This window comes from Diuraphis noxia, unplaced genomic scaffold (genome assembly GCF_037042655.1).
Source record: "Diuraphis noxia isolate RWA-SAM2 unplaced genomic scaffold, SU_Dnox_SAM2 contig0002, whole genome shotgun sequence".
NCBI classification, from domain to species: Eukaryota; Metazoa; Arthropoda; class Insecta; order Hemiptera; family Aphididae; genus Diuraphis; species Diuraphis noxia.
The window spans coordinates 65,874,827-65,894,283 of NW_028301712.1; the positions used below are offsets into that span (position 1 = coordinate 65,874,827).

The 19,457-nt window shown below is 32.4% G+C and overlaps 1 long non-coding RNA gene across 1 annotated transcript in view; it reads left to right on the top strand.

Annotated features, from left to right (window-relative positions):
* Positions 1 to 10,758: 10,758 nt before the first annotated feature.
* Positions 10,759 to 19,457, top strand: part of LOC149058809 (uncharacterized) — a 58,987-nt gene continuing 50,288 nt past the window's right edge. The window contains exon 1 of the long non-coding RNA XR_016190368.1: positions 10,759 to 10,993. This is a non-coding gene — a long non-coding RNA (uncharacterized LOC149058809). The remainder of the gene's footprint in view (positions 10,994 to 19,457) is intronic.

Below are 19,457 nucleotides of genomic sequence, written 5' to 3' on the forward strand. Positions count from 1 at the left end.
AATGCTCAATAATTTCTGTCATACTATTCTGCTTTTCACAATATAAATAATATTTATATTAGGTATTATATAAATAATATATAAATCTACACATAAGCCATCGGAACAAGTCGTGGTCCAAATCCAGACAACGAAGTAGCACCAAACATTTCTTCAAAGCAACACAATTTTTCAAATAACTATAAGATAACTAACAACTGTAATTATTCATTTTTTTGCACTTTTATCATATATATATATATATAATTATTTTTATTTTTTATAGTATAATATTAAATGTAATGCTAATGGCCTCAGATGCCTAAGCAGAAATTATTAATAATTTCAAGATCAATAAAAAAAGTGTATATATACATATATCTGTAAATGTTTTTTACATAGCATACGATTTTATATTTAAATGAAAATCAATTTTACTCACGCATTATTCAGTTGACGTACCTATTTTTTTTATATATTATATTATGTAGAATGTAGATACAAAATTCGTTGTTCATGACCAAATGTCATCGACCCACGGACGTTATAATAATAATATTTTCGGAATAAAATTTACATTTTTACTTTTCTTCAAAACGATAAATATTAATGCTTGCGGCGATATAGCCATCCGTGGGCATTATCGTCCGGATATTTATAGTCACATTATCAATCGATCTGTTTAGAATATATTTAATAAATGATCAGCTCGGACACGGCAGTGCTCAACACGTTCCATGTTATACCTATGCCGAGGAAATTTTCTTTTCCTCAATTTGTATTACGCACGTCGTCGGTGAGATCCTAATCGGTCGTGTACACTTTGACGAAATAATGCAAATCACTGATCTACGCCAACGCGTATTCTTATACATGTTATAATATGTGATACTATTATAAATACTTAGGTATATGCCATTATAATGGTGTAGTGGTGTACGAGTACATATATTATGCATGGTACACATGATATGTAAATTTCTGATCCCGATAGTAATAATATATTCCTTTTTCGGAATATCATTCCGAAATTCGTCGAATTCTCTCAGCAGAATAGTAGACGAAGATATATATGATTTATATGTATATACCTCAATGCATAAACTTCAACGTAAGATTTTCATGCTCAACTACAAGAATGTATATGTATATTCCATACCAAAGTCACAGATTCTGCAATAAACACGTATATACTACAGGTTCCTGTACAGATATTCATTCATTCATACTAAATCGATCAACGAGCGGTGATATTCCTATAATATAGTATTATATGAAGTAGGTAGTGTATAAAGTCCTGTAGATAGCGATAGTATTTTATCGATCAAAAATAAAGATAAGTTTATGAAGATATTTATTATTTAGACACAGATAAATAAAAAAATTTAACTTTTATCTAGATACTTATGTTCAATATACCTATAATAACATATTTATCTAGATCAAAAAACAGAAACTCACAATTGTTTGTTAATTTATGAAAAAAAAAATTAAATTAAAAATGATTAACACAAAAGTAAATATTAATAGTTTCATGTAAATGACATATTTTAGTCAAAATAACGTCTAGTCTTATTTTTAAATTAAAATCATTAAACTTAACTTTAAAAACCACGGAAGTCTCTCATGGAAGATCTATTTATTGTAGTAACCTTATTGTTTAGTTTAATCAAAGTGTTAATATTTAAGTTTAATGATAAGGTCATTACATAGAAAAAATGATTCTAAGCAGAAACATCGTGGCAGTTATTTCTATTGCTAAATGCATTTAATAATTTATTTATTTAACAAATACGCCTCAACTACCGGGGTTATTGGCGTTTCAAAATACATAATTTATTTATATTTTAGTTAATAATGTATTATTTTCTTATTAAATAAGAGTATAATAAATTACTTATTATAATTATTGATATTAATAGCTGAGTATTCAATATGTTGAACTAATTTTTGACAAAAATAATAAAGTAAGTACTATAAACTATTTTATACATTTTTTTGCTTGTGAGGGGAGGTTATGATTGGTTCAGAATCGGGACACGTTATTTATGTGAGGCAAAGATTTGTCACAGAGAACCCTGGTAGTCATTGATCTATAGGAACTACGGACACCCACCTGTGCTTGCACTCAGAACACAAAATGAATACATTATACATTAATATGCTGCTAACTATTATAGTATTATATTATTAAATATATTTTTAAAATATCATTGTTAATAGAATATTTTAATATAAAATCTGTGACAGTATTTTCAACATTTTTTAATCGATACCTAGATAAAATTAAAACTTGTGAGTTATCGTAAATCTTGTTTGAAATTATCAAGCTTTAATTTAACCTAGCCTAAAGATGTTACAATGTTTGTAGAAAAAAATTGATAGTGAGAATATATATTTTTAACATTTCATCATTATAGAAACCAATAATTAAAGTAATATCTAGTGGAATGTTAAAACTTTCAATGAACAATATTTTAAAAATAATGACAAAAATCGTTTGAGGTTAAATCGTTTATTTAATTACTTACGTTTGAATGCCCAATATCATCAACATTTTAGTTAAATTGCTTAAAAAGCTTGTTTTTAGTTTTCTTTTTGATTTTTTGAACCTTACGATGAATCTTTAACATTTTCATGATATACCTAGTTGTTGAAATAAAAATGTTTATAAACATTAAACTGTAACATTTTTATGATTGTAAAAAATTTTATAATAATTTAAGCTACTTCTTACATTTATTATAGATTTCAGATAAAATATTTCTTGTCTAAACTTTACTACGGTTCTATACTTTTGTATATTTTACGCGTTCCTTATTTAATATTTTGAATAAAACGATGCGATATTTAGCAATTTTAATCATATCTGATATGACATAATATTACATGAGTATAATCATACCTATGTTAGGGATAAATAGGCACCCATCAACACGAATACTTAAAAAACGAAAATAAAAATATATGCATTTGTTTCGTGCGTTTTCGGAGAGCAATAAATAATAATTATACTTTTTATTTTCTAGGCAGACAACCGATGACTGATCGACAATTTAAATATTTTATCCCACGTAATCGTCCAATTTCAACTTTACCTTAATAATTAAGAAATACAGAGATCCATAGCACCTATACATTAGGCCTATAGTACTATATAGACGAAGAACACTACACATATATATATATATATAGGTACAAATTATATAGCATATTATAATATAATTAGGTAGGTGAACTTGCACCGTGACATCGTGTAGCGTGCCGTACCTGTAATAAATTAATGGTGTTGGATTTTCGTTTTATTGTTTAATCCTTCAATGGACTCATTACACAGCTTTATTGCCGGAACAATCTATCGTTTATACTGTAATAGCATAATATATGTGCGCGCGTTTATATAAACACTGAAAGTCATTAAAACGTCGTCACCTGTATGTACCTAAACGATCTCGCATAAGTAATACATAATATTATTATTAATTTGTTGGCCCGGGAGACGGCCAGAGGAGTAGGTATTGGTTATTTGTTTTATGATATTTTATTATCATCATTATTATCGTGTAGTAATAAAATATCATGTTCGTACCTACCTATAATATATTGAAACCAACGCGGTAAGCGATGCCTATATTATTATATTATAGTGCTGCCGCGATTGTCTTAATATATTATTATGTTACGATATTAATGTGGTCGGACGTTTAGACTTAGATGTAATTAATCGACGTTTCTTGAACATGCGATCTTATACCATACTGTATAGTGAGGTATAGAAACGACTTTATTAGTAAAATAATATAATATTATCATACAATAGTCGTTTTTTTTTTCAAACGATAAAAATTACAACCCATACGAGTACCTATTTTCCTTTTCATTTCTCGTGTCGTCGTCAAAGAACATTCGTACATAGACATTTATGTATAGTGTCTTAACGACGATCGCCGTCGTTATTGTACGCGATTTTTCGAAGAAAATCGCCCATACAGTTAAAAATTATCCTGACCAATATTAAAATAATCAAGTCAGTATCTATACTAAATTATCTTTCCAAATTTTGAGAAAAAAAATAATACTCTCGACCCTAGTATACCTTCAATAAATAACAATTTAATATCACTGGGTTTTTATTATTTTATGTTTTGTTTTTCTATTGCGTCATGAATGCATGCATTCATTATAATAATTTAACAATCAAACTGACTACAATACAAACGTTACCATAGCCACAGTGATTGAATCGGATTCAAAGGGGGTGTGATTAATTTTTTTTATAACCAAGCTCAACTTTTAACTTTCAACGGACGAGCAAAATTTTGTGTTCTTTTGTTTTTTTATGCTGTGATATATTTGAGAATACCTATGTTGGTTATATTCATAGACATCACTGTAATCGTAAATGCGGTTAATAGAAATATAAAATAATCTATAAATTCTAGAATATAAATCCTAATTAGACAATTTATAATAAAATATTTAAGATGTTAACATCCACTATAATGGACTAGTAGGTAGTATATGGAAGCTTTTATCCTAACATAACAAACAGCGGCGTGTTTACGGGGGGGGGGATTGATCCTCCCCCTTGGTCTTTTTTTCTATTATTAAAGAATTTACCTATATATAACTAGACACTAAATCGTGTTTAGTATTTTTCTATGTTACTTTTATGTGTGATATTCAATGGGTCATCCCCTTCCTATAACAAATCTTAAATACACTGCTGATAACAAAATAAATTATTGAGTTGGTATAAATAATAAATACAGTCGAGTCGCGATAATTTGAAGTTGATGGAGGATAAAAATTCACTTCGAGATACTTAACTCAAATTAGTCAAGTTGTAGGGGAATAAAAAAAATTAAAATCGTCAAGTTTTTCTAGTTATAACGACTCGACTGTAATTTACGGTGCATACTAGTTGCCTCCCAAATTATACGAATTCCCTCCCAGACTTATCTTAAATAAAAAGGCTATAATATACACTCGTTGCCTCCGACGATTTGCCTCCCAAGAATTTTCACACTAGTTGCCTACTGTATTGAATCAAGCAGTGATTTATAAATTTCACTATGAAACTCCTCATAAATTCGTAAATCGAATTTAATTATTTATAATGAAAGAATGGTGCCGGAGTGGTGCAGTGGTCACGCAATTGATTGTGACTCACCCTGCAGTCATCGGTTCGATTCATAGCAAAGTGCAAAAAAATTTAGTGGTTTTTCGCAATCACCAATTTCACGTGCTATCATTCGATTGCGTCATCTGGTTTCCAACTAAGTTCCACTCAACTGAGAGTGCAACTGGAAGTGAACACCACACATGTCTCCTCTTGGAGAAGGCGGGTAGTATCATGTGTATATCAAGGGCGGCTAAATGGTCGATCGCGGACAATTTCAAAGTCGATTATGTTGGAATTTATTTTTAGGAAAACGCGCACGAAAATGCAATACCACACTTCAACAATGCATAGATTAACAAAATGATATGTGAATATTATAAAAATTATTCGTCAGCCAAATTTGTTATTTATATTCAAAATTTGAAATTTTTTATATGACATTTTTATAATAGATACAGAATTCTATATTAAAATAATAGTTAGATTTGTATTGATTAATATTATATAAATTAATCAATAATAAGAATATTTGGTAATTTTATATGCATTTGCAATTATAGTGGTTACAAACAATACTCAATCACTTACGATACCATATATTATTCATTTTACAATCTAGCTCAGTCTGGTTTTGAATTAGGACTATATCTTATCGTTACTTAAAATAGTATATTATCTTAATATTGAGTTATACAGGTATAATATTATTGTGTCAAATATGCTCAAAAGTTATAAATTATAACTTAGAATTTTTTATTTTATTGTATCCATGGGGTACAGATTGTGTATATAATAATAAAGAATAAAAAAAAATAAAAAAATAAAAAATTGATAAAATACACAATCCGTACACAATCGGTACAATGAGAGTATAAGGTAATTGACAAAAGGAAAATTGAAAATTTTGAATGAAGAAGCCACCCACCGATGACACATTCGTCTTTTAATTATTTTATTTTATATAATTATTTCGAAATTACAAACTAATTTTTAAACATGCTATTTGAAAATGTTTGGAAGCACTTATACATTTATTACCCGCCCATTAGGAGGCAACTAGTACTACGCCTTTTTTTATTTACGAGAACAGTTAGGGACTGTCAGGAGGCAATTCATATAAAAATTATTGACCTTTTTGTCTTCCGGAGACAACTAGTGTGCGTCCGTAAGTTATAACATATTACAATGACCTCTAAATTATAAAATAACTTTTGTATGATATATTCACATCACTTGATTTTTGTGGCTAATTACATAAATATAATGGATCCTGTATAAAATAATATCTAAACTACACAGCACTTAAACAAATAAGAATACGGATACCTTAATTTATTTAACAAATAAAACAATAAATCACATTTTTCTCTCGTCAAAACGTGATTTAGATTTCTCATTTCCTATACCAAGCTCAAAATTACATCTGCAATTGCCTAGAACTTAGGAAGTTTGACGCCTCCTATCTGTTATTATATACAAATGCATCAACGTATATGGGTACTAACAGCTTTCAACTTTTTTGACTCACCACCCACTAATTTGTGAAAACATTTTCACGACCCTTGTCAACTTTCCCGGCTCTGGAAGAAAAACAATGCTTAAACTTTTAGTTTTGTGTAATTTCCAGCGCAAAAGTTTGCACAAAACATTTCCAAAGAAGTTTCGATAAACATTTGTTTATGTTTGGGATCACATGTAACATGTAAGCTTAATTAATTAATCTTCTATACTTCTACGTCAGTAGACATTTTAACTGTGGTTATAATTATTGTATCCTGTAAATTGTTGTTTAATCCATGCATAACTTAAGACTTTAGAGGTATTCGAATTCACTATTCATAATTTAGTAATCTTATTTTCATTTTTTTATTTAAAAAAAAAACGCACAATTTCTAGTTTTTGCAGACTCTCATGGTTATGTGCCAGCTAGCGGATGTGGTGACAAAAGTCATACCCGGGTCCACGATCGGAACCGATTTATCCAGGTATATCTGGCGATCGAAGCCCAGCTCATGGTATACCATATACGTTATATACATATTTTAAAACTCCATCGGTCGTACACTCGTTCGGCCCACACGGTGTGCGGTGGCGGTATAGTGACAGCGGACATACACCCGCGGGAGAGGCGAGGACGATGGGTATTATTATTATAATAGTCGTGTATGCAGTAGTGTGCGTGTACGCCGCGAAACATCATTAATTTCCGCTCGGCTGTACACGCACACACACACACACACCAAAGGACATTTCGGCCAAAATATATAATAATAATAACAACAATAATATGTAGGTATATATAATATACGCATGCACTTCAGCGGGTCTCGGGCGGCGTACATGCCTGCAAAACACACCTTTGTAATGATGTCCGTAATCGATTTTCGCACGGCACGACCGGCTTCCGTGCAGTATACATGCGTAAACATTGTTGCGGCCGCTGCGAAATTCGCGCACGAAACCCCAGAAATGCCACCGACCGGTAGCCCAATATTTTGGCACGTCTCACCGGTAGCCGACCATTATTTAGGTATTATATATAATAGTGGCGTGCAGTGAGCGCGATGACACCCACCCCCCCCCCACCCATCGACCATTATTCGGAGTGTATGCGTTTACCCGGCGAACGGTCGCGGTCTCATACCGGGAATTCCTGCTCCGTCCGTGCCGCGGACACACGCAACAAAGACGTTCGTATACATATTATATGTGTGTGTGTGTGTGTGGGATACGCGTTGTATTTTGTCCAGACTCGACCGTGTCTGTGTGAATGATAAATATAAATCTCGCCGCGTGAAAATCGTCGTCCTCGTAAATCCCTGCAGCGTGGCTACCGGAATATCGTCCAGTCTTGTAGTATACCGTGGTATATGTATAATATTATTATAATGTCGGTGGTTAGACGCTGGAGATACACACTTAAGGTATTCGGTGTACGTAATTACATTATATGCTTGAGTGATCAATGGCATAAGAAGTATCTATATCGAAACGTACTTACAGTACCTATTATAACGTGATCTACGATAATATTATGTTACCTATCGGTTTTTTTTTTTTTTTTTAATTTTAACGAATTAAAAGCTTATGATAAAACATTTAAATATATCCGTTTCATTATCACCAAATCAAAATATTTCAAAGTCTATATATAGTCTAAATATTTAGAAAATTATACCATGTGTAAGAATATTAACAATCAGGCCCGAAGCTACCTGGGGGGGGGGGATATAATCATTCAGCGATTTTTTTTTTCATTTTGATGAATCCAAAGTACCAGATAGATCCAATTTGTCACCAGAAACCACCATCAAAGAGGAAACCCGAGTATTATTACTTATAGTACCATCAACTTGATGGGTGGTGAACTGGTGAGTGATGAAACTATATAATGTCAGACTAAAAAAGGAATAAAAAAAGAAAGTAGGTAACAGCTCTGATTTACAGTATAATATGTCGAGTATCCCATGTCATTGAGTAGGTAGTGAATCACTGTAATTTACCTGTGCCCTGTATGTGTAAAATAAACACAAAAAAATTAAATTAAAAATTTCAAAGGTCTATATTTCTATAATAATAACTCAAAAAGATTAAAAATATTATGAATAACTGTCAAAGTGTCAACTTTTAACTTAAAGTTTTTTTAATCCATCATTCAAGCCATAATATAATGGATTATCACTTCTCTTATCATTATAAATATAACAGTTTCTGACTTGTGAATTATATTATGAAAAAAATTGAACTTAGAAAATCTATATAATATAAGCTGTGTTATATTATTTGGTTACAGCAATATGAACTATTTATAAAAATCTGTGTAATCAAAAAAAAAATTTGTTCAGAATATAATTAAAACTAAGAAAACACATACATTTTTTAAACACTAGCTAACATTTCTATGGATATTTTAAATTTTGAGATTGACCTCAACACACGCAGAATGTTTTGTGATGCGTTTATGCTTCTATGGAAGTCGATTTATGAATGCGCGAAACACCGCGTAAACGTTTTATGCCTTTTCGATTGCCTGCACCGCCGCCGTGCACTGCAATACGCGTTAGACGACTACAATATTATAATATTATTTATGTACACCCCGACCATCCCCTAGGTATGAATATGGAAATTGTATTTCCCAGAGGAAATTAAATTCACCCGTTTAAAAAACTGTGTACTGAAAATCGGTGCTTTTAATTTGTTGCTGGCTCGCTCTTTCCCCCCGCTGTGTAAAATATAATATATCTTTGCGACTCTTATTTACTCTCTGTATTGTGTCGCCGCGATAATATTTTCTATATCCGAAAACGAACTCGTGATTATTAATATAACTGAAAAAGGCGGCAGTTTGAGACAGGGTTACTGTCCTCTCTGTTCTAGAATATTGAGTCGTACTCCCCAAAAAAATATAATTATTATAAAATTGTTATTATAATGCGCACACGTTCGATCCGTATCTCGATAATATTCGTAAGCGGTTCGATGTCTATGGATGCCTATGTGCGTGTACTATCAGGTATATATAAATATAGTATATATACATAGGTATATCAGTATATGTATAAAAGAGACGCAATTCGACGTAACCCAAGAATGAAATATATATTTATTCGCTGTGCCTTGGGATTTTTGATGATATTATAATATACAGAAGAACGCGATTCGTAAGATTAGAAAAAAAAAAAATGAGATTTTTATTCTGATACACTCGATGAATTTATAGTATAGGACAAACATAACGCCGCCGCCAAGTGGCTTCGAAACTGGTTTTTGGGAAGGCCATCGAACCGCCTTACACACAAACGTCCCGTGCTTAAGGTTGGGACATGATGGGACTATAATATTATAAAAATATTATCATGATATACATTTTATATTATTATCCACGAAGAATTTGTATGTGAAAGCCAAAAGGCGGACCCCTTATATGCTGGTGTTTCGTCGACAGGACACTGGACGGTGCACCGGCCGGATTTTTTTATATATTTTACTCACACGATTTCGAATTCTAGATCATATTCGGTTGGTTGTACTTTCTACACGAAATCGTACCTATTTGATTAAATTAATAAGTATTTCGACTAAATTAATGTTTTATTTTCCACGAACACAATGGTAGGGGGTGCAACAATTTTTAAACAGATAATTTTTCATTTCGAAACCACCCGTTAAAAATCTATATAATAATATATATATATATTTTTTTTTTATTAAAGCTTTTTTAAAATTAAACTGATAATATATAATATTATCAATTATCATAATTATCCATATTTTACACGCAAAATGTACTTATTTATATGTGCAAAATATATAAGCTTGAAAAATAAACGTAACTTTATAAAAACCGGTGAAAAGCATTGCTGTAAAAACTGCGCGATCCTTACGATCACAGCATGACGTTCCTTTACCTTTCCCAATAATAATAATAATAATAATAATATTATTTCCAGACGATTATGATGATAATAATAATAATTCAATAGGCAAAACCGGCGTCGGCAGCGATCCATTTATTTACTAATGGCCGGTAATAATTATTATTGATTTCCTAATGGTCGCCACACTGCCCGTGATGCACACACACACACATACACTCCGAAATAACGCATTACCGTTTATGTTACATCGTTAGACCCGGCAATGCACCCGGCTCGCTGGCCGATAAACATTTCGTATTTCGGTCCCGATTTTAGGTGGTATTTATTTTTTATTTCACTTTAGTCACACGCCGGACTCCATGCGCGCCAAACGCAACTCGTCGAGGCCAGTACATCGACAAATGTGTATTACCTATACATGATTTACATAGATGTAAGACAGTTTGGACGGCCGCCGACCGCAGCACACACTTAACTTTGGAGTCCTAAGTGAGGCGGTTGTTGACGGGTGAGTAAAACCACTATTTTGACATAATAATACTACTATACCTACGTCGGGACGGTTCCGTTTTTTGAACGCGCGTTGATTCCCAATTTCAAAAGACGAAAAATCCGAGAAAAACAATTATCATTCGAACCGCACATCTCACACTTTTGGCGGGCGATGCAGGTTCGTTGTTATAATTATAGCATAACAACAACAAGTAGGTAGGTACTATCCATATAATTTTAGGTTCAATATAATATATTTTATACGTAATGTGTTTTCGTGTATGTCACGCTGCAGCACTGTCTATATAGAGTATTATAAACGCGTAGACCGCGAATTTGCAGTTGGACGTCGAATTAGAAAAGTGCAAGCCCAGGATTATACTTATCGATAATAATCTAAAATAAGATGTTGCGTGCGCAACAGCCGTGGGGGTACGTAGTACCTACATATCGTCTCAAGATTTTGGTCACCCATATTTTTTTCCCCCAGTGTAGAAAGGCTCAGATTTATTTCCGACGTTGCTTCTTTAGACTCATGCGCATCCCATATTATTAAATTCGCATATATTTGTGCACGATATATATATATATATATTGTATGTATATGTCATACGAGTATACCAGAGTTTCGGGATTCGTGTTCACACGCGTCACCCTATAGGTGATCGATAAGTCCCACGACACCAACTCTTCCCTAGAAACTCACTCCTCACCTTGGTACCTATATACGCGCACTGAAATAATACATTCATATATATATACTCGTATACATAATATTATACACTCATCTGGCTCGAATAACGAATCCCGCGACTTTCACGGGGGTGTATATGTACACATATGTATATATGAGCTTCGGGTTAAAATGGCGATGCCGATATTTCTACTCTCCTCCCTCAAACACATACACACACACAAACGCAAACCCGACCAGACACATACGCACCGCCTCAGACGTTGTCGTGCAGCGCATATAGCTGCCCCGATCCCGAGGGGTCGTCGTCGGTATAGGTTCGGCCGTCGGGCAAACACATACATTATATATATATATACAAGTGACGACCATACCGTAAACGTATTATTATTATTATTATTATTATTACTATTGTAATCAATCATCGAGCGCGCACGTACACACACGCCCGTCAAGACTGACGCAGCGCGCCGAACTCATTTGTTATCTCTTGCGCACATATTATACGCGATGTGTAGGTGTGTGTGTGTGTGTGTACGAAGACAGACGGACGTATGTGGAATACGGTCTCATGTACGTATACCATCAGTGACAAGTTTCCGAATCGATTTTTTAAACATTTCGAATTACGTTTTTCCACCTCGCCCTCGGCGGGGTTCCCCGACGCATAACCCTAAAATATATACCTTCGATATTATAATGATATAATATAACACACGCTGCAGTAATGCGCATTATTGTTATATGTACCTATTATACAGGTATACGCTTATAAAATTAATATTATTATAACTATACTGCACGCACACATCACCAATCAATCTGCCGCCACTGTCGTCGTCCAGTCATATAGAACGGACACTGCAACACATATTATATTATAGATAATCATATATCATATTGTATATTATATTATACGAAATAATGTGGTAGACTCGCTCGATTATAATTTTAAATTCCGATGGTAGTTTTCAACAAAGTAATTTTATAATTTATTTATACGTATATAAAATAACATGGTTTACTCACTTTTAGGTTTCTAAAAATAATAGGTAGTTGCAGTTTAGAATACCTATTATATACCTATTATATCCATCCATTAGGCTGGGGCTACACACGGCGATATTCGCCGCTAAATCCGCCCGATTTCTATAATTCCTATCGTTTCCAGTATACGATTTTTGATATCAATATAATATATGTACCTATTTATTGTTTGTAGTTACTGTAGGCGTGTATTAAGTTGCCATTATTTTTATTGAGGTATTTAATTGCAATTGTTGATATGAAGATGATTACCTATTTATACTATAATATTAATTAGTATTTATTACTTTTTTTTTTTTTTTTTTTTTCCGTTTGAACTGACAGCAGGGGAGGATCTGTGTGAACATTACTAAGTATTTATTACTTGATATATAGATTTATACTAAAATATAGGTACTAGTAGAATATAAGGGTCGTCTAATTCTGTTTAAATTTTATTTAGAATATTATAGATTTTTGCGTTGTATGTAATGACGATTGAAACCAAGAATTTAGTAGAGTTAGGGTCTCTAACTTATTTATTGATCAATTATAAATTCAACACTAAAATGCCTGAGAATATGTTTTGGGTTATATTGATATATCATAAAATAAAAATGAAAAGTATTTGGTACCTGAAATATTATTATTATTATTATTACTATTATTGTAGTTGAAATAATATTTTCTGCCCACTGTTTAAAAGATAGGTATACATATACTAGCTGGTTCAAAAAATTTCAAACTTGATGAAACAGAAAAGAATAACAATGGTATAAATAAAGTAAAGTGCTTATTGTATAAACCTATGTATGATGTCTTTCATAGAAATGCGAAATGTATAGATATTATATCTACATCAATTTATAGTTGTACACAATGTACCTTAATATATTGAATCCGCGATATTCTATAGCATCTCACCGCCATTAACCTAACATCAAACTCTCGCACCTAACCATAATTATTTTTTTTACAAAATGTTCAAAGGAAGCGTTTTTTTTCTATCCGTCCGGAAGATACGTGTCGAAGTATGGATGATGGATAGTGCATTACGTGATTTTTATCAATTTTCAATTTTTTTTCATAATATTATATAAGTATTATATCATAAGTAACTAGCTCTCATTTTATAATACACATCATCCACCGTTATTTATATGTAATATATATTCTACAGCGCCGGTGGCCCTGTAATACTATACTCTTAACAGTCAACGCATTATTATAAAAATTACCAATATCCAATTATAGGATTTCAAAAGGTAACAACATTTGAAGAATTGCAGGTGCTTCGATCCAAGCCTGAAACATACATTTTAATAATATTAATAAACAAATCATTTTGTAATAGAAATTAAGAAAAATATATTTCAAGATTTTCCAAATGAACTAGCTTACTCGATATACATATAAATGATGTTAGGCATACTGTATAGTATATATATAGACACTTTAATAAAGTTTTATTTTTTTTTCTTATAGAAGACGTATATTCCAAAGAGGACGTATAAAAATAATAATCTGTTGTTAAAGCGACACGACGGCGGGGTCTTAAATCCCAAAGTCTCATCAGATGTCATTTTGCGTGTGTAATGCGTATATATTTTTTTCGCATCTCCGGGCTCGGTGGGTTGCCTATATCATATAATATAATATACCTATATACCTACACGACTCCGTACACGATGCTAAAAACGCTGTACACGCTCATCCACGGCGGCGGGATTAACGACGTGTTCGGGTTTCCGTCGAAAATCGGCTTCCGCTGTTCATATATCCGGGTCCCGGTAAGCCGGCGGTGGAAAAAAGTTTATTTCTAAAGTTGCCGCGTGCCCCGGAGAGACGGATGAAGTTTCGCGCGTGTTAAAAATCGAACCGTTTTAAGAATTCCGCTCGTGAATGCGCGCGGGGCCCTGGCCGGGATCATCGTGTCTTCTAGCGTGCACCCCGCCCGTGCAGCCCCGCTCTTCCCAGCGGTCGTAAGCCGTAATAAGTCTATCCCTTGGGCATGGGGTAGGTGGTAGGGGCGGTTTTGATTGTATACGTTGAATACAAAACGCACAATAAAGACTTCTGCGTGTTATATACGTATGTATATGCGCGACGACTATATACGACGTGAAAATAAAAAACAAAACTCATTACGAAATAGTCGGCGAGGGTCAGCTTTTTTTCGGACTATGTTGCGTGAACTGCACGACGATATGATGTATAATTGAACGATTATAATAAATTTTGAAATAATTATTTGTATATTGAGCATTAATACGGCGGCGGCGGCGTGGTTATTTTATTCTATTTTACATTACCATATATCTTTCATTGCCACGGCTGGTTAGTCATATACTACTGCAATTATACCACACACAATGTTCAGCAACTTCCAATCTCTCTCTTTACATAACTAACGTGCATATAGACTTTTTACAGGGAATATCATTTTTTAATTAAATTTATAGTATATACATGTAAAATAACGATCATTATTCATTGGAGATGGAGATGTTCCTTGGAAACTGATTGATTGAAAAATTGTTTTTTAATTAAATTCGCAAACGTGAAATCCGAGCACAATTATATACGGTTATTATTACGGTTTTTTTTTCGGTTTGTTAACACGCATTCATCCATTATTATAATATCTAATAATAACCGTTAACATATTGTTATAATAAGCAGTGTTCTTATGGGTCGTAGGATTGTAATACAAGATACATATAATTAACTAAATGATAAATAAAGTTAAATTTTGATGCAGAAAATAAAATTTTACTTTTACTTGTGTTGTTTTTTTTTCATACACGGATTTTGAGAAATTTTATAATGCGAACAATCGGTCATTCGAAAACGCAGCATAAAACTATTAACGGCACTATACATTTGTTTCAAACAGTTTTCTGTGCCCACTGGAAAGGAGCTTGCTTTTTTTTTACATTTCGAGAGCTAAGGCTATAATAAAATCAAATGCAAATATTGATTTTGTGGTTTTTTTTGAAATAAAGTAAAAGAAGTTTTACAGTATAAATAAAAGAGAAAACGTGTAAATGTGTATACTAACACCAAACGCATAATAAAATCACTCATTTGTCAAGTCACTAAGGTCTGTATAAGCTAATAAAATTATTTTAATTTCAGTAATTATACTCGAAATTCACACACACACGCACACAAAAGGAAAAAAAAAATAATAACAAGGTGAAAAATGAAGAAAAAAATTAGAGTTATTCAACAACCCGGGGGAGGCTTCCGGCGCGCGTGGTTCTGTGGTTGTCGCTGCCCTATTTATAAATATTAAAATGAAAAACTATGGCCACGAAAAATGCAATATATTTCGGCACTAAACACACAGAAAAAAAGTTAAGAAAAATAGCTAGGGGTGAAAACCCCCACCGGGCGCGTGGAAAAACTATACAAGGGGTGACTGTGGTGGTCGGGGTGATGGTGGTGCTGTAGCAGCAGTATTCTTTTACAAGAGATTAAATCGGGTCGAGGTAATTACAACTTTCCGGGTGTTGACTTCTCGCGTTGTGAACAAGGGGGTCAAATAATAATAACAATAATAATAATAATAATAATAACGGAAAATGAAAACAAAAAAAACGAAAATAATAATAAAGACTTAAAATTGTTATATACACGGCCGGCGGTGGCGTCTGTGGTGACGAAGACGAGAGATAAATACCGGTAGTGGCGGTGGTAGTATAGTAACGGTCTCTGTCCCTCCGTAACTTCCATCACAGGAATTATAATAATAATAATAATAATAATATATGTATATATACGTCGTTACCTTATTTAATTACGTTTAAACACAATAAAAGTGATTTTTCAACGCCGAGATTTTACCTCCGCCGTGTCGTAACTATATATATACGTAATATGTATAATAACGAAGTTATTTATAAATGAGCAAGCGCACTTTTTGGGTCTTTTCGAATTTTCGAGTTTTTTTCGTTTATTGTTTATTTCCAAAAGCGTTTCATCCTATCCGGCTCATCCGGTGGGTCTACTGCTGCTGCTGCATAGGCATTGTCGTTCGCGTTTGTGATTTCCCCGCACGTCACGGGAGACGCGTACCTATACAGATACGATGAACGAGACAAAAAATACTTATATCATAGTACCTATACATTATATTAATCTACCGGCTCTTCGTTTCGTATATATGTCGTCATTATATTCATATAATCGTTATTATCATTATTATTGAAGTACACCACTCTCACACAAGTGACGTCGTTTATTGTTTCCGCGGGAGGGTTTTTTTGTTTATCTTATTTTTTTATTTTTTCGTACTGACACTCGGTAGCTGGTAAATAATATATATAAATATAATATATGTGTCGTATATACCACGACAGGGTATTACGTAGGTATTTATTTTATACATTTATATACATATGTATAAATGTGCTCGCGGTGTGTGTGTTTTCGTTTTGTACGATAAGGTTTATATGGGAAACCGCCCGGACTCCGGCAGATGGAATGGGAAAAAAAAAGCAGCGATGACAAACGAGCAGAACGAATTCCTTAACGTCGAACATTTGTCAAAGTCAAACATATATATATCGGCGGACTGTTTAGTCAGAAAAATAAACGGTTTCCAAAGTTAATGCGTTTTTCATGAAATCCGGTTCGATCGTCACGACGATTCTTTCATTCCAACCCCCCGTTCAATCAAGACGCGCGTTGCGTATCCACGATGGGGGTGACATTAGTATTTTCATTCGATTCTCATCGACCACCGCCATCGTGTGCATCGGCGGCACCTATGATAATAGGTAGGTACCACATAAAATGACATGATACGATCCGATCGACGACGGTTGAATCGTGCGAAATAGAATTCGTCGATGCGATATTATAATATTTTGAAGCACGACATGGTATAATGTATAGGTTATAGGTACACCTTTAAGGTATTATACCTACTTTTAAACACGAGGTGTTCGTGATCGCGTGCCATTGCGCCGTAATGACGTATTTCGGGACCGAACTGTGTCGTATATATAAAATATACGGAAACGCGATTCTTGGATATTTACAGACCGAGATAAAATAGAGTTATAAATTATAATAGGTAATATAATAAATATGTGTCATGATCGTCGACCTGTGTGCCACAAAATCAAATCATCGAGGGCGTTGTGCGTTTGCAGTGCAGCGATCAAAAAATAAAAAAAATAATGGGAAACAGTGATGGCACAGAGGACGTCGGGATAATTAATTTATAATAACAATAAGCCACACACAGTTCCTTGCTGCAACCATTCTGTGACCCGTGCGTATAATATATACATGCTCGCATATAGGTACATCATATAGGTACCTACTATAAATACCGGGTGATTCACCAAGCATGCTAACCTCCATATTTTCCTTTAATAATGAATTCATTAATTCGTGATTTTTGGTATTTATGAATATACTCTAAGACCTTATTATTTTCTTGAATTTTTTTTTTTAATACTCAAGAAGTGTCCTGTGATGATACAACATTCTATTTTTCAAATAAGAAACCCTCCATCATTTTACTGTAAATTATTTAGTAAACATTTAAATTTACCTTATTCAAAATTTAAATTGACAGTTTCTTAGTTATAAAAATGTATGAATTAAAGATATCAGTGAATAAAAATAGTTTTAAAAAAATATACGTAAAATTGAATCTCATATTAATAATTATACTTGGGACATTTAAAAAAATTATTTATAAGGTTAGGTTTATAATTAATTATAATTAATATTAGGTATTTTATAAAATACATACGATTATAGGTACTAATAATTGGCAAACACTAAGAATATATAAGTATAAATATTTTTGTTTTATATATTATGTTTATTGTTTATACCAAATCCAAATCCATATATTTATATTTAAAATAATAATTATCATCAATAAATATCATGCGATTACACGAAAATAAAAAAAACTCATTTCGTGACGTTTTACTGATCTATGTATGTATATAGTATATGTATAGTATCGAAAAAACAATGTATATTATTGTTTCGAAAACACTTGTCTAGAGTTTTATATTTTTAATACGGTTATGCGCTGTTTTTTTTGTCAATCTGTACAACAGTCGTCAAGATTTGTGCTGCTGCCGCTGTTCTTTACCAAAAACGCAATCACGTATATAACGTATAATTATTTTAAAACATAAATCACTCGTTTTAAGCATGACGACAGTAACAGTAAGAGTGAATTATAAAATACGAGACCGTAAATTTCCGTTCACGTAATATTGGGTATAATATTCGATACCAGCATACTTTTCTATTAGCTGAAGCTCAGTGGGTTTGGCAAAAAACTTCTACGATAAAAGTTTATAAGAATTAAATATTTTAAACTTATAGTTAAAATGTATACATTTCCTGAATGCGTGCCTGTCAATATAATTATTATTTTATAGCTTATTAAAATAAGGATAGACAATATTTTTATCAATTATCATGGACTATATAATATTATGTTTGATTTAACGAGAATAAATATAACAATACTGTAAATTCCACACACGCGATCATCGCTAGTGTGTTTATGCTATAACTGGAATGTATTGTATTTTATGTATATTTAAAAAATATAAATATAATAATTTTTAATTAGAAGGTCGAATAACGCTAATAATAAATATAATATGTACTAATTCTATAGCATTCTAATTTAACAGGAGCTCTTAAAATATTTCATATTTTCATTTTATCTATAATATTATATTATTCGTTAAAAAATCAACTTTAAGTTTTT